The sequence below is a fragment of the Mandrillus leucophaeus genome, unplaced genomic scaffold (genome assembly GCF_000951045.1).
Source record: "Mandrillus leucophaeus isolate KB7577 unplaced genomic scaffold, Mleu.le_1.0 Scaffold101, whole genome shotgun sequence".
NCBI classification, from domain to species: Eukaryota; Metazoa; Chordata; class Mammalia; order Primates; family Cercopithecidae; genus Mandrillus; species Mandrillus leucophaeus.
This window is the reverse complement of record NW_012098210.1, coordinates 3,786,654-3,798,746: the sequence shown is the minus strand read 5'-3', so window position 1 is coordinate 3,798,746 and position 12,093 is coordinate 3,786,654.

Below are 12,093 nucleotides of genomic sequence, written 5' to 3'. Positions count from 1 at the left end.
GAAACCCCGTCTCTACTAAAAATACAAAAATTAGCCAGGCGTGGTAATCCCAGCTACTTGGGAGGCTGAGGCAGGATAATTAATTGAACCTGGGAGGTGGAAGTTGCAGTGAGCCGAGATCATGCCACTGCACTCTAGCCTGGGCGACAGAGGCAGACTCGGTCTCAAAAAGAAAAAAAAAAAAAGGTAGCTAGATAAAGCATGTGTCAAACTGTAGTTAGAGGAGAGCACATGCATATTTTAAGAGACGTGCATTGAAATATGTAGGGGTGATATGACATGGTGTCCGAAATGTGCTTTAAAATACATAGTTGAACGAAGCTACAGCAATCAAAACAGTGTGGTGCTGTCATAGAGACAGACAGACCAATGCTATAGGATAGAGAGCCCAGAAATAAACCCTCACACATATGGTCAAATGGTTGTTTTTGTTTTTGTTTTTGTTTTCCCGAGACGGAGTCTTGCTCTGTCGCCCAGGCTGGAGTGCAGTGGCATAATCTTGACTCACTGCAACCTCTGCCTCCCAGGTTCAAGCTATTCTCCTGCCTCAGTCTCCCAAGTAGCTGGGATTACAGGCACCCACCACCACGCCCAGCTAATTTTTGTATTTTTAGTACAGATGGGGTTTCACCATGTTGGCCAGGCTGGTCTGGAACTCCTGACCTCAAGGGGATCCACCCGCCTCAGTCTCCCAAAGTGCTGAGATTACAGGCGTGAATCACCACGCCAGGCCAGTCAAATGGTTTTTATTTTGACCATTTATTAGGAGAAAAGACCATCTTTTCGTCAAATGATGTTGAAAAACTAGATATCCATATGCAAAATAATAAGTTGAACCCTTAGCAAACACCATATACAAAAATTAATTCATTATGGACCAAAGAACTACATGTAAGATCTGAAACTATAAAACTTGTAAAAGAAAGCATAGGGCAAAATCTTCATCACAAAATTGGGCTATATAAAAAATTTTTAAATTGTGCATCAAAAGATAATATCATCAGAGTAAACAGCCAACCCACAGAATGGGAGAAAATATTTGCAAATCATATATCTGATAAGGGATTACTATCCAGAACATTTAGAAAACCCCTAATAACTCAACAACAACAAAAACAACGCAATTCAAATATGAGTAAAGGACTTGAATAGACATTTCTTCAAAGAATACAATACAATATACAATTGACCAATAAACAATGAAAAGATGTCCAACCCCAGTACATCTACAAGTCAAAACAATAATGAGATGTCATTGGGGAACTACAAATCAAAACAATCAAAACTCAAATCAAAACTGGGGAACTACAAAACTCAAATCAAAATTGGGGAACTACAAATCAAAACAATAATGAGATGTCATTTTATGCGCATTAGGATGGCTACCATCAAAAAAATGGAAAATATTAATAATAAATGTTGGCGAGGATGTGGAGACATTGGAATCCTTGTGCTCGGTTGGTGAGAATATAAAATGGTATATCACTATGAAAAACAGTATGGTGGTTCCTCAAAACAATAATGATAGAATTACCATATGATTTGGGAAGCTGAGGCAAGTGAATCACAAGGTCAGGAGTTCGAGACCAGCCTGGCCAACATGGTGAAACCGCGTCTCTACTAAAAATACAAAAATTAGCCGGGCGTGGTGGTGGGCACCTGTAATCCCAACTACTCAGGAGGTTGAGCAGCGGTATCGCTTGAACCTGGGAGGCGGGGGTTGCAGTGAGCTGAGATCGCGCCACTGCACTCCAGCCCAGGTGACAGAGCAAGACTGTCTCAAAAAAAAAAAAAAAACTATATGATTCAGCAATCTCATTTCTGGGTACATACCCAAAAGAGCTGAAAGCAGGGTCCCAAAGATATTTGTGCACTGATGTTTACAACAGCATTATTCACAAGTTAAAAAAAATGGAAGCAACCTAAGTGTTCACGGGTTGAATGAATAAGCAAATCCATTCAACCTGTGGATGAATGGATAAGCGAATTGTTGTATAAATATACAATGGATAACCACTCAACCTTAAAAAGAGAGGAAATTCTGACCTATAGTACATTTATCTGCGTTGTACCTTGAGGACATTACGCTAAGTGAAACAAGCCAGTCGCAAAAAGACAAATATCATATAATTCCAATTATATGAGGTACTTAGAGTAGTAAAAATCATAGAAAGTAGAATGGCAGTTGCTAGGGGATGGGAGCAAGAGGGAGATGGAGAGTTATTTGTTGTTGTTGTTGTTTTTGTTTTGTTTTGTTTTGTTTTTTGAGACAGAGTCTTGCTCTGTCTCCCAGGCTGGAGTGCGGTGGTGAGATCTCAGTTCACTGCGACCTCCGCCTCCCAGGTTCAAGTGATTCTCCTGCCTCAGCCTCCCAACTAGCTGGGATTACAGGCACCGGCCAGCACACCCAGCTAATTTTTGTATTTTTAGTAGAGACGGGGTTTCACTGTGTTGGCCAGGCTAGTCTCAAACTCCTGACCTTGTGATCTGCCCACCTTGACCTCCCAAAGTGCTGGGATTACAAGCGTGAGCCACCGCACCCCGCCAAGAGTTATTGTTTAATGGGGACAGAGTTTCAGTTTTACAATATTAAAGAGTTCTAGAAATGGATAGTGATGACAGCATTATGAATGTATTTCATACCACTGAACTATCAACTTAAAAATGGTTAAGATGGAAAATTTATGTGCATTTTATCACAGTTTTAAAGGTTAATGGGAAAAAATACTTAGAGAAGACAAGAAGTTGATGAAGCATGTGTGGCAAAATCTTTATGGCTGTTAAATCTGGCTGATGGCATATGGAGGCCTATTATGTTTTACTGTGTGTATGTAAATATTCATGATAAAACTAAATTGTTTAGTTCCAGAAATTTTTTTTTGGTGCTGTTCTCAACTCTTTCTAGAAACTCTTCTGATTTTTTGCTCATGCTGGGGTCTGACAGCTAACTGAGCACAGTCAAGGAAGCGTAAAACAGCAGAGCTGGTGCAGGGAGCAACAAGTGCTTCAGCCTTGTTGGTGCATACAGTGTGAACCAGAGAGAAGTAAGTAATGAAAATGGAGCCTCCAGCAAGGACTGGCTAATGGGCTGCCTTGTAGGCTGCAGCAGATGATGTTCTCTCCCTGTTCTCTGTACCTCTGGCCCTGCATTCCCCTGCAGCTGCAAAGGAGGGCAGTTTCCAGCACACTGACAGCTTCCTGCCTCAAGCATCTGTACATCTTGCTTTTCCTCTGCTTAAGATTTGGGTATCATGGGAATTTCCTCAACTGACGGCAGGTATATCCTGGAAGTGAGGGAGGCAGGAACTTAATCTCAACAATGCAAGGCGGGACTTAGTGGGAAAATGCCCCAGCCTTCTACCCTCTGACAGGATGATTCAGAGGAATGTTCCACGCAGTATCTCAGAAGACCTACAGGATTGAGCTGCAGTTACCCACAGGGGGATCCTGCTCATTATCGCACCACTGATGGGCCTTCCTCCCTCCACTGTTTCACTTCCCCACTCCCTTATTGGTGCTTCCTAGGATTACCTCCCAAATAAACTATGTGCACCCAAATTCTTGTCTCAAGGTGTGGTGATTTCAAAATATATTCATAAATTCTTTGACACTTCTCCCTTCAATAGATGGAGCTAATTTCCCTCCCCTTGAGTATGGGCAGATTTAGTGACTGCTTCTAAGGAATAGACTACAGTAGCCGTGATGTGTGTCTTCCAAGGCTGGGTCATAAAAGACTTTACAAATCTCCACGTTGTTCCTTTGAGTCATGCCATGGATACATGCAAGCATGCCTATCAAGGGACAGAACCACGGCCCTCTGACAACAGCCACATGCCTAAGCCATCTTAGAAGTGGATTCACTGGCCCCAGTCAAGCCTTCAGATGATTACAGCACCAGTTGACATCCTGATGACAACCCAGTGAGAGCCCTTGAGCCTGAACCACTCAGCTGAGCTGCTCCCAAATCCATAACCCACAATAACTGTATGACTGTTTATTATTGTTTTAAGCTGCAAACTTTTGCGGTAATTTGTTCTGTAGCAATAGATAATATGCAGGGGCTGCTGTTGGTTGAAGCCAAATTAAGACATCAGCTGTAATGAACCTTCAGGACATAATCCTACAGGTGGGGGAAGTTACAAAAGGTTTTAAAGGGAAGCTCCCACCCCCAACTAGCAGACCCTACCTCAGGTCTTTTTCCTGTTCAGGCTGCCCACTCTCCCCATGGCCATGGTTCGTATTCTCATCCAAGGTAGCAAAAGCACAAATTTAATGTTTCAAAAATGAAACATTTGTTTTATGATTGTTCTCTTGATGTCGAGAATTCATTAGAATTTTCCGTTGGTGTTCTCCAGCACAGGCATTTTGGTAGGGGGCTTCCAGTTCCAATCAGGATCTGTTGGGTACAGTTCCACTGCCACACCCCACCCACTAATTTCCTCCCCCTCACTCTAGGCACACCAGCCCCATAGAGCATGGGGCCATGGTATGGTGTCTGGGGGCAGGGTGTTCCATGACCCTGTCTGACTGTGCATTCAGATTCCTGTTCTCTATCCCCCTGGCCCACCTGCATTCCCCTGCAACTGCAGAGGACAGTTTCCAACACTGACAAGTATCTGTACATCTTACTTTTCCTCTGCTTAAGGCTTGGGCATCATGGGAGTTTGCTCAACTGAAAGCAGGTGTACCCCAGAAGTGGGAGAGGCAGGAACACACACATCAGTAATTATGTGGCTACTGATGTCCAGGTGACCTTTTCTCTCACCTCAGGGCCACTTACGCTGCCTCTCTCATCTGGAATAGCCAAACAACCTGCATTCTTGAGTGGGGCACTTCCCCCAGAACTGAAGTCACATTTCACCCCCCTGTCAATCCCACCCTAGGTGAACAATCCATGTGCATCCCTGGAATGCTCTCTTAAGGTGCCTCTCCATCAGGCCATCCCAGGGAGAACCCATGGCTCCCAGAAACTCTGGAAGTGATCACTATCGTCCCTCCTCCCAACACCTGTGGCTCTGGCCACGTTGCAGGGTGGAGGGTACCTTTTCATGCTCTCCGTGTGATGGACAGGATGACCTCTTTCCCCACTATGGGAGATGCTGGTAGTGTCCATCCACCTCCTCTTAGCACTCACCTGACTGACACTGCTCATGGGAACATTTTGAACAACACAGGAAGTGCCAGGGGATAATGCCCACAGGGCAGCCTTCAATTCATAATTGAAGGGATCAGTGTCAGCTCTTTATTCCCTCAAGTAGGGTAGCAGAACCGTGCTCTACACTTTCCCAGAGTTCTCGTGGGACTGGGCGCTCCCAGTGTCCCACGATGGTAACCTGCTCCACACACCCCATGTGGGGGGTCCTTCACTTCCCCACCATGCACCTTCCAGCTCTACAACTTGTACTCGAGTCTGTGTCTCAGTGTCTGCATTTGAAGGAACTATGACACACACCACAATTACACTGAATTTCACAGATGTCTCCTCCTAAGAGTGGAGATAAGAAGAAGTTGCACATTACTGTGAAACTTCTAAAAATAATTTTCTCAAAATGAAATAGCAAAAACCCTCTCTCCACCCAAATGCAGTTTATCTCCTTTCAGCCTCTCTGATCCTGAGTGAGAATCGTCTTCCCACCCGGCAGCATGATGCCCCTTGAACTTAATCACATGGGGTCTGGTGTCTTCAGAGGTCTGTGTCAGGTTGTGGGGCTGGGGAAAAGAGGGCAGATCTCCTGTGGTGTCACAAGTTATTGCCACAAGCAAATACTTCACAAAGCACTTTGTAGGCTTTGAGAAGCCAATGACTATTCTAAACCTTTACCTGGACCTTGTTTCCAAGTTCCAGAATGTAGGGCCCTCTGCTCACCTGAAGCCACCATGGGATGCCTTTCAAACTGAAAGACTGCCTTCCCTCTCCACCAAAGATGCTTCTCCTCCAGCCCCATCAGCCTCTCTTGAAGCCTGGCTGTCAGAGTGATTTCTTCTTTTCTGTCATTTTCCATACTCAATCTATCACCACATGTCGTGGATTTTTCTTGAAACCACCTCCAGAGTCTATCCTTGTCTCTGCACATCCACTGTCACCCCAGTAGTAGATCGCATCACTTTTCTCAGTTCTTCACTCACCTCGAGTCCATATTCTTTGCCATGTGACTTTGCAGCCCCTCCCACTAGAGGTGGTATGTTCTTCCATATGCCTTGACCTTGGGCTTGGCCATGTTGACTTACTTCAGCCAATGAGATGTCACAAAGACTTGAAATGTGCTTGTGTGGCAGGGCTTGCTGTCTTGCACCTCAGACATCATCAAGAGAACACGCGCTGGCTAGCCCCTGGGCCCTGGAGAATGACAGACGTACAGGGCAGAGCTGTAGCAGGAAACAGAGCTATCCCAACTGCTCCCTACCAATTATCATTGTTTTAAGGGGCTCGTTTGTTACACAGCAATATTGTGGCAATAGCTGACTGATATACCCCTGTAGTCCAAATGACCACAGTTTTGTTTCTTAACTTCCATAGTAATCTCTTAACCAGTTTGCATGTTTTAATTTTGCCCCTTGCCACTCCATTGTATAAACGGCAGCCACTGTGATATTTTTATTGTAAATTCGATTGCATCTTTTCCTAGTTTAAATGATTTCAATGGCATCCCATTGTAATTTTTTTAAAGATCAATTTTTTAAGATCAAGCACTTCTAACAGTCTAGTCATTAAAGGGTTTAAGTGTGTAGATCTCAAGAAGAAAAACAGAAGACAAACACACTTATCAAGTAAAGGAAGAAATTAAAAAAAAAAAATTGGGAACAAAGAAATCCTATGCCATCTCTTCTACAAATAAAATTTCTCAAAACCACACTCAGAAACAATGCTAAGTTTATACAAGTGTGTTTGTAACACTAAACAAAACTAGAATTACAGAAAGCTCTCAATTTATTCTATACTCCGTCTCTGTTTTGGACTCTGCAGTAGCTCGTACTGTGTCAACCAAGTTAAGCTGGAGTCATATCTCCCAGAATTCCCTCCCCTTGGTGAGTCCAGGTCAGGGTTGGCCACAGGAGTAACTTGTGCAAGATTTGGAAAGAGACAGACAGCAGCAGCAGCAGCTGTTACATTTGGAAGATGGGTGCAGGCTTTAGATGCCACTACAGCTGCCTCTGTCCCCATCCCCGTGGCCTCATCTGCCTGAGGTCAGTCAGACCGACAGCTCCTGTTCCTCACACTAGACCTCCTACATGTGCAGCTCTGAGGGTTTTTAAATTTTTTTTAATTTTTTGGATATAGGGTCTCACTCTGTTGTCCAGGCTGGAGTGCAGTGCACAATCACAGCTCACTGCAGCCTCGACCTCTTGGGCTCAAACAATCTTCTCACTTCTCAGCCTCCTGAGTAGCTGGGACTACAGGCATGCACCACCATGCCTGGCTAATTTTTGTATTTTTTGGAAAGATTGGGTTTCTCCATGTTGACCAGGCTGGTCTTGAACATTTGGGCTCAAGCAATCTTTCTGCCTCGCTCTCCCAAAGTGTTGGGATTACAGGCGTCAGCCACCTGCGCCCAACCCACAGATGTCTTCCATAGGTCATCCTGGATGTATGAAAGACAGCCAGGTTCCAATTTGTCCTCATGGGTTTTGCTGTGGCTTCCTGGGTCTCCATTCATGTTTGCTTTCTCCCACTTCATGTCAAGCTTTTCTTTGTAGCCTGCCCTGGCTGACCCAGGTTTACCACTACACACAAAGAACAGCCTTCCATCGATTTTTTTCCATCATTTCCCCTGTGACATCTTTCTGATCTTCAAGTAATCCTTACAGGTTTTACCTCATCAGCTTTTCCCACAAGGACATAAGGTCTAACTCCTATAATAAATCCGTGATTCAAGGGCATCCTATTGCAATAGGAACAAACCCCCAGCTCCTCATCATGGCCTGCGATACAAGGCATGACGTGGCCTCTCCCATCTCATCTTATGTCTGTCTCCTCCCTGCTAGCCTGGGTACGGTGTCATCATTCCTTCAGAACAAGAGCCAATTGACTGGATATCGTAATCACATTCTCTGTTGAGTCACTTAGCTGCTTCAAGGCTCTCCTCCCCACGTTCCCTGGTTGCCTGAGTCTGGGGAGGAAGAGGTTAAGCTTGTTGGAAGGCCTGGATAGCTTGGGCCTGTTCTCAATCAGAGCACAGCAGGAAGGCGTGGGGCTGCTTGCTGGGTCGGGGAAGTCTCCATAGCAAAGCGATTAGGTCAAGTGTGGGAGAGAACATGCTGAATGTTCATCTCTGTGCATGGAAGAGGGTGGGCTGGGCCAGGGGCAGGAAGGATGGGCGGTCAAGGTCTCAAAGTGGTAAAGCCCTGGGAGTTGGCTTTGCTTCTGCAGAGATTTGGCCAGCTCTGGGCGGAGGGTCAGCGTCTCAGGCATCTCATGACAGGCTGGAACGGGTCAATGGACCAGTCTTGCTGGCTGTGCTGTCTCCAGCCCTCCCCTCCCTGGCTTCTTCCTGAGATTTCTTGGCCCAGGAAGCATGTCTGTCCTCCAAGAAACTTCTCCCAGCTGGCTCCTCTCAGCCGGCTCTGCATCACCATGAGAGGTGGCGTTGGCTCCCCGTCTGGCCCTACAGTTTGGACCAAGTACACACATAGGGGAAGGTGAGTTGTGTCCCTGAAACACCACAGGAATCAGGGAACTTGACTTGTCTTGAATTTCGTTTCTTGGCTGCATAAGTGGAACATGAAACGCCTTTCACCTCCCACCTTCTGTTCCAGTCACACTGGACCACACGCTGTTCTCTGGTTGAGCCAGGCTCCCTCACGGCTTTGAACGTGCTGCTGCCTCTGCCTAAAATGTCCATTCCCATCTCACCCTTAAGACCTGACCCAGTTGTTACTCCCTTTGAGAGGCCTCCCCTTCTACAATGAGTCCTGTCTTCCTAGGGGCTTCTGTGTGGTGACTGCGTTACATCCCCGGTCTCCACCTTTAACCTCCACACAGAGCACCTGAAACTTTTAAAAAATATATAATTTAGGTGGGGCGCAGTGGCTCACGCCTGTAATCCCAGCACGTTGGGAGGCCGAGGGGGGCGAATCACAAGGTCAGGAGATCGAGACCATCCTGGCCAACACGGTGAAACCCCGTCTTTACTAAAAGTACAAAAATTAGGTGAGCATGGTGATGGGCGCCTGTAGTCCCAGCTACTCAGGAGGCTGAGGCAGGAGAATAGCTTAAACCCAGAAGGTGGAGGTTGCATGAGCCGAGATCACGCCACTGCACTCCAGTCTGGGTGACAGAGCAAGACTCCGTCTCAAAAAAAAAAAAAGAAAAAAGAAAAAAAATTTAATCTCTACTTTGAACCTCCATTTGGCTGGCAGCAAAAATCATGCTGGTCAATTTCTGAGAAATGTGGTCATTTTAGGTTAAAATTCACTTAATTCTGAAATGTTCCTTTCTGCAGTCCCATTCCTACCTTCTCACCAGGGTCTCGTCTCTGTTTCGGTGGTAGTGGGCTGATGGAACATGGGTGTTCTCATGGTTCTGGGCACAGCATTCTTCCTCCCTGGCTACTCCCAAGATGTTTGAGCTTCCGTGTGGTCCCTGGCAAGACTCATGGTCCCCTTGTTCCAACCATGAGGTGCCCTCAGGTCCCCAACTTTCTCCCATCTGACTTCCATGCCCTTCTCAGGGTTATGGGAAATGTTAGCCGCTCTCCTATAACATCCTGCAACCCCTAGAAGCTCTCTGGGTCTACTTAGGTCCCTCTGCTGCCAAAGATGCCTGGACAGCCCTATGCTATGAGTACCACGTTACAGCAGATGACTGATGGGAAGTGGGGCAGGTCTCTACCTTCAGATCCCAAACTCGTATGAAATCTGAGGGTCTTATTGTCCACTCCCATCCTTCTAGATATAACCCTAGAGAGAAGGTAGCATGCAGGACACTTTCTCAGGATCCATCCCCTCCAGCATCAAAATGACTTGCTTCCTCAGCTCACCTCTCCCTACCTGCCTTCCCCCTGACCCTCTTCCCTGCCCCTAGGATCTTTACCTTTTAACCCTTTTTTTCAAGCCGGGATCTCACTCTGTCACCCAGGCTGGAGTGCAGTGGTGCAATCCAGCTCACTGAAGTGTACACCTTTCAGGCTCAAGTGAGCCTCCTACCTCAGCCTCTTGAGTAGCTGGGATGACAGGTGCAAGCCACCATGTTTGGCTAATTTTTTATTTTTTAAATTTTTGTAGAGATGGGGTCTCTCTATGTTGCCCAGGCTGATCTCAAAGTCCTGGCCTTAAGCAATCCTCTTGCCTTGGCTTAACTATTTTTTTTTGACTAGTTAATATATGCACATGGAACAAAAGGAAGTCAAATAGTACAAAAGAACATTCATATTTGTATATAATTTATTTAATCCTACATTTCTTAGGATGCAATCAACTGACTTCACCAAGAGTAATGACAAAACCCCTTTCTCCCAAATCGTCTCTTTTCTCTCCTCCATTCAGTTTGGACTGGTTATTGCTATTATTAGTTCTACTGCTTTACTGCTCCATAGGGACACTGAGTGTTTGTATGAGAAAAATCGTCTTTGTTCAAGACAGTCAAGCATTTTGCAGTTTGCTCATTATCTTTGGTCCCCACACACTAAATGACATCAACACTGCCCAAGCTCCAAGACCACCAAAGAAGCAGACGCTACCCCTGGCCAACAGCCTCTCTCTAGAGGATTCTTGTATAACTTCACACTTATTTGTATCTCTAATAGCTGGGCTACAGACTTTAAACATATCTTTTCGTGGCCTTCAACTACAAAAAAAATGAGAAAATCAAGATACTTAACACATTCTTACCTTCATTGGTTTTTACAGTTTCTGCTTTATAATGGTTTATAACATTCGTTTTGTTTCGCAACCATAGTTCCAATAGTTGTTTTAATTGTAATCCCGAAACATAAATGTATTCAGTGCTCACTACTGGTGTTTTTGCTTCTGTTTCTCATTTGTTTACTAAACTTGGTCTTTTTGTATTTTCTTCAAGGTAGCTGAATTTTTGTAGTTTTGAAAATATGTGCATATTCTATATTTGGACTACAGTTTGGGTTGACATGAAGTTCCTGAATCATGTTTTCTTTCTCTGAGGACACCATAGGAGCGTATGTGGCACAAGATTGTTTCATTGTATTCTAGCTTGGAATCTTGCTGTGCTGATGTTTATAGTCAATCTGATTTTTTTAGCTTTAAGTTCGGGGGTGCACGTGTAGGTTTGTTAGATGGGTAGATTGAATGTCACAGGGGTTTGGTATACAGATGATTTCATTATCCAGATAATAAGCATTGTACCTGATAGGAACTATTTACAATCCTCATCTCCCTCCCACACTCCACTCTCAAGTAAGCCCCAGTACTCAATGTTTAGCTCCCACTTAAGTGGGAACATGCAGTATATGATTTTCTGTTACTATGTTAGTTCGCTTAGGATAATTGCCTACAGCTCCATCCATGTTGCTGCAAAGGACAAGATCTTGTGTTTTTAATGGCTACATAGTAGTCCATGGTGTATATGTTCATCACAGCACTGTTTTCTCAAACTCTAATTGTTTTGCAGATTCAGGGTCTCACTATGTTGCTCAGGCTGGTCACAAACTCCTGGGTTCGAGTGATCCTCCAGTCTTGGCCTCCCAGAGTGCTGATATTACAAGTGTGAGCTACCACACTTGGCCCTGATGGGACTATTCACAATAGCAAAGACATGGTGTTATTTTTTGTTGCATGATCTGATCTTTCTACTGAGTAACCAAAAACTCTTTATCTTTGAATTAGGGCAATATTAATAGGATATGTTGGTATTAGTTAATCTGTTCCTTTAGCAATTCATTTAGTGAATGTTCACTGGGGGCTCCTAGATGCCAGGCATTATTTTAAGCATTGGGAACACAGCAATAAACAAAAAAGGACAAAAATCCCCATTCTCATATCTCAAGGAACATACATTTGGGTGTAAACATACATTGGGTATAGTTTAGAAAAAACTATATCCATTTTTCCAGAATAGAGTATTGTCTTTCAATCTATAAATTCACATTTTCAGTTTAGGGAAGTTTTTTTTTTTTCTTTTTT